This window comes from Electrona antarctica (assembly GCF_951216825.1).
Source record: "Electrona antarctica genome assembly, chromosome: 16".
In the NCBI taxonomy this organism is placed as follows: Eukaryota; Metazoa; Chordata; class Actinopteri; order Myctophiformes; family Myctophidae; genus Electrona; species Electrona antarctica.
The window spans coordinates 26,770,596-26,775,712 of NC_136797.1; the positions used below are offsets into that span (position 1 = coordinate 26,770,596).

General features: G+C 49.3%; 1 pseudogene across 1 annotated transcript; it reads right to left on the reverse strand.

Annotated features, from left to right (window-relative positions):
- Positions 1-391: 391 nt before the first annotated feature.
- LOC306939377 (puromycin-sensitive aminopeptidase-like) lies at positions 392-3,122 on the reverse strand (annotated as a pseudogene). Its single transcript has one exon. The product of its transcript is annotated as a puromycin-sensitive aminopeptidase-like (transcript).
- Between the last annotated feature and the right edge of the window lie 1,995 nt (positions 3,123-5,117).

Sequence of the window (5,117 nt, forward strand, 5' to 3'; positions counted from 1 at the left end):
TCATGTGGCAGCCAAGTCTATGGATTTCTTTAAGAAAGCATGCCTCCCCATGACATCATGTTTGTGTGTGCCCCATAGGCGGCCCTCACTTCACACAAGTGTGATTTTTGAGGGGTGCTATAGGCCCTCAACGTCACATGGCAGCCAAGTCTATGGACTTTTAATGTTTGTTTAGTAAACGTCACGTGTCGACAGTGACGTCATGTGTTGATGTTTAAAGGAGTGAGGCACCCCTCACTTCACACAAGTGTGATTTTATTATTATATTTGCATGTTTTATACTTTTTGAATATTTCACATGCTGTAACATCACGTCAGGGATCTGATTGGGCTACAACCTTACCCAAATTTGGAGTCATATGTCATTTCTGTGTGGATCCTGAGATCCACATCACTTTTTAAAATTACTTTTCTTTGGAGAGATGAAGGCTGATTTAAGTGCATTGTGCTCTCCCTCTGTGCTTGCTTGCAGTGTGGGGGTCAACGGCCAAGGCATGGGGCCTGAGGGTAGGATGCGTTTCTTAGATGGTGGAACTTTTGCGAAGCAGTAGATACTGGTGGATGTCATCTGCATCACGCTTCAGCCAGGCGGCGTTGATGATAATGTTCTCGCAGCACTGCTTCACCGTGCGTTCAGCTACGGGGTGGCTCTCGAAGAAGCTCTTCACTTCATCCGCCATTTTGTCAATGGCGAATCCATCAACAGTGGACTTGATGAGTCGAGCTATGAGGGATCCACTGTAGCGGTCAGACAGCTCCTCCCAGTTGTCCTTCACAAACGTCCAGGCCGCCTTTCTGCCTTGTTTACTGCCACCTGCCACGCCGCCAATTACTAACACCGTGTCCTGTGAACGGACCTCTTCGGAGAGGGAAAAGGTGAGGACCTTTTGGATGAGCTCGGGGGCAGAGATGTAGCCCAGCACTCGTTCAATCCGATTCTTCTCCTCCTGCATGTCAGCCTGCTTGTGAAGCCTCAACATGGTGTCCAACGTGGCACTGTCCCCGTGCTTCAGCACGGTCACGTACACTGGGCCCCTTAGATCTGCTGACAGGATGCGTCTCCCCTCCACATGGTCCTTGAATCTCAGTATGGCCTCCTCCAGTGTGGGCTTGTGTCCTGCCTTCCCCAGCATCACCAGGACCAACGCCCTTAACAGAGCATCCAGATGGCCTTCTCCCTGCTTGCTCTCCCAGCCCAGCTTGAGGCCGATGGGCGCGAGGAGGTCCCGGACAAACTCCTCGATGTAATCGTGGAAGTCGGTGTAGGAGAGGAGCGAGGAGAGCACTGCCAGGTTACTGCTGAGGTCACTCCATACGGTGTAGTCGGACTCGTTGACGAACGCCTCCAACAGCTTCAGTACCTCCACCGTGCTGATCATGCCTGCACGTGACAGAGAGAAAAGGTCATTTTGCAGGCTCAGCCGATCCACAGGCAGCAGGGTGAGGTCTCTGACGCCTGGAAGAAGACTCTCCAGCATGGAAGAGCTGTACTGGACACGATAGAAATCTACTGTGCCTGGATTGATCTTGACCCACTTGTCTGGGCCGACGTTGTTGAGGGTGATGGTGGTCTCCGGGCTGTCCAACAGAAACTTGTGCGTGGTGTCCCCACTGAGGCAGACACTGATGGGAACCATCCAACTGGGACAATCCTCACCCTTATATGGTCCGCTGGCGCAGAACTTCTTCTGAGATATCTTGAGGACACGGTCATTGCCTTGCTGTTCCTGGTCCACTACAATAATAGGGAAGCCCATCTGTTTGGTCCAGGAGTCCATAACTGCAGCAATGGGTTTGCCACTGGCCTGTTTCAGGCTATCCCACAAGTCCTCTGTTGATGCATTTTTGTATTGGAACTTCAAAAGGTAGGCATTCATTCCTTTCCTAAAGTCCTCATCTCCTATGTAGTTGTGCAGCATGCGAATGATAGAGGCCCCTTTGCTGTAGGATATGGCGTCAAATATTTCCTCCACCTCCTCCGGATGGCCAACGTTCACCTCTATGGCATGGCTGCTGTCCAGTGCGTCCATGTCCAGAGCACGGGCATAGTCGTTAATGAGGAACTGGGTCCATATGTCGTATTCTGGGAAGCAATGGCCCACGCACAGATACTCAATCCATGATGCAAAGCCTTCATTAAGCCACAGATGGGTCCACCACTCCATGGTGACCAGGTTTCCAAACCACTGATGTGCCAGCTCGTGTCCGACCACCAGAGCCACCCACTGCCTGCTGGACGAGCTTGAGTTCTTTGGGTCGATCAGCAGTGCCGTCTCCCTGTAAGTTACAAGGCCCCAGTTTTCCATGGCACCAGCAGCGAAATCAGCAATAGCTATGAGATCAATCTTAGGCAGTGGATAAGGAACACTGAAGTAGTCTTTGTAGAAAGGCAAGGTCTTTGTCGCAACCTCCAGTGCAAACGTCCCCTGTTCTGCCTTCCCAATGGGTGTGTAGACACGTACTGTCACCCCATCTGACGACTGACTTTCCACAAAGTCATATTCACCAATAACGAATGCTACAAGATATGTGGACATGATGGGTGTGGTTGCAAACCTCACTTCCACAAGGCTGTCATCGTCTGGATACGGCTTTTGGTCAATGACATTCATATTTGACAAGGCTACTCGGCCCTTGGGAACTATCAGAGTGATGTCAAATGTAGCTTTGATAGCTGGCTCATCCCAGCAGGGGAAGGCTCTACGAGCATCCGTGGACTCAAACTGAGTCACGGCCGCGTAGCGGACTTCTCCCGCAGCAGTTGTATATTTACTTCTATAGAAGCCTTTCAATTTGTCATTAAGCTCTCCCGTGAAGTCAATCTTCAATGTACCGGATCCTTTCTGAAGAGGGTTGGCAAATGACAGAGTGACTCTCCCATCCTCTTTCTGATAGTCGAACCCCGTAGCATTCATTTCCCCTCCCTCTGCGGCAAAGGATGCTGTGGTGATGTCAATGTCCAAGCAGTTCATCACAATCCGATCTGTGGCCTGTGTAACCTCCACCGCCGCCTCCAGCTTCCCCTCGAAGGTGAAGTTGGTGAGGTCAGGCTTCAGGCACAGCCCATAGTTGACGGGGCCGACGTCAGTGGGCAGCCGTTCAAAGGACTTCTTTTCGGACATGGTGGCGTCTCCTTTTGCCTGATTTGTCACGTTCACAAAAGACAGGGCTATAGCTTGGTTTGCTGAAACGGGCTTCAACGATAGGTCTTGAAAGCAAGTTGAGAATGTCTTCCAATGCCTCAGTGTTTGCGCTGCTCTCGCTGCAAATCAAAAGATCTGACACGCCACCATTGCTTATATTGGTACAGTGGCACCGCTGTCACACGGGGCTTGGCCGATCCACAACGTCGATGGGTTGGGCTGGCCAATCAGGCGAGCCGAAAGTCTGCTGATCTCCCAAATATGGCAAATTGATCGCAATAGAAAGCCAATTTGGATCGATGACCTTTAGATTAAATTTGGCTTGTGGGCAGATGGTGTGCAATAATGTCACTTTGTGACACTTTTGTGACATCACGCGTTAGTGACACGTGAAGTACCATGCCCATATATACTGTATGCCGCTACACGGCCTGAATTATCTAATGACATCAAAAAGTTTAAAGAAAGACAATGAGCTGTTGCTCTGTCCACTGTAGCCCATGCATGCCCAAGACTCTATGAACTCCCAGCCAGTCTCTGAAGAGACTATAATAATAATAATAATAATAATAATAATAAACCTTTATTTATATAGCACCTTTCAAAACGAGGTTACAAAGTGCTTTACAACAAAATAAAATAAGAACAAATGCAGTGCACACCAAAAAAACAACAGTTTACAATAATACAAATAAAAATAAAGAACAGGCAATGTACAGAAATGCAGTAGGACATAAGAACAATAGGGAATGTTTAGAAAACGTTTAGGTGTTAAAAGCAGCTTTATAAAAGTGAGTTTTTAGGAGGGATTTGAAGCAAACCTTATCTCGAGGGGGAGGGCATTCCAGAGAGTTGGGGCTCTGAGTGCAAAGGCCCGGTCACCTTTTGTTTTTAACTTAGAGCTCTTTTTATATTTGACGTATAACGTATAAATTCTCCTCCACATCACAACCCCCCTGTCCCGTGTCCCTTTCCCGCTCTATGCCCTCACTTGACCTGTTAGTAAAAGTCAGTCCGCCATGAATTTGGCCAACTGTGCTGGGGCTCCTATTATCGCTCCAAAGGAACTAGGGGTGAGGATTAGTTGAAATCACTGAAAAACTTAACAGCATGACGTTAATGCCCCTACAGCTGGCAATGTTATGTTACGTGTGTGTGTGTGTGCGTGCGTGCGTGTGTGCGTGCGTGCCTGCGTGTGCATGCGCACATGTGTGCGCACGTCTGTGTAGTGGGGGATGCCGATGTGAAACTGTAGTGGGCAAATTAAACTGTGTCATACCTAAAGACTGTTCTTTCATTGCAATCACGTGCAAGTCTATAGTTTAGCTTCCTACCAACAATCACTAATCACTAGCCTGTGTTCCAGCCTGATTCACTGCGTTCCGCAGATCTGAACATGGCACTGCGTTACTCAGTCTGGGGAGTCTCCTGTTCTCCACGGGTAGGCGGGACATATGAAGGTTGAAATGGAGCCGAGGCTTCTGATTGGTCTGTGGTGCGGGTTGAGGAAAAACACCAGTTTGACGTGGTATCAATGCACACTGCGCAGCTACTGCTGTTGTCCTGCGACGTCCCCTTATCATTCACTAAACTCACCCCACACAGCTACTGCTGTTGTCCTGCGACGTCCCCTTATCATTCACTAAACCCACGCCACACAGCTACTGCTGTTGTCCTGCGACGTCCCCTTATCATTCACTAAACTCACCCCACACAGCTACTGCTGTTGTCCTGCGACGTCCCCTTATCATTCACTAAACTCACCCCACACAGCTACTGCTGTTGTCCTGCGACGTCCCCTTATCATTCACTAAACTCACCCCACACAGCTACTGCTGTTGTCCTGCGACGTCCCCTTATCGTTCACTAAACTCACCCCACACAGCTACTGCTGTTGTCCTGCGACGTCCCCTTATCATTCACTAAACTCACCCCACACAGCTACTGCTGTTGTCCTGCGACGTCCCCTTATCA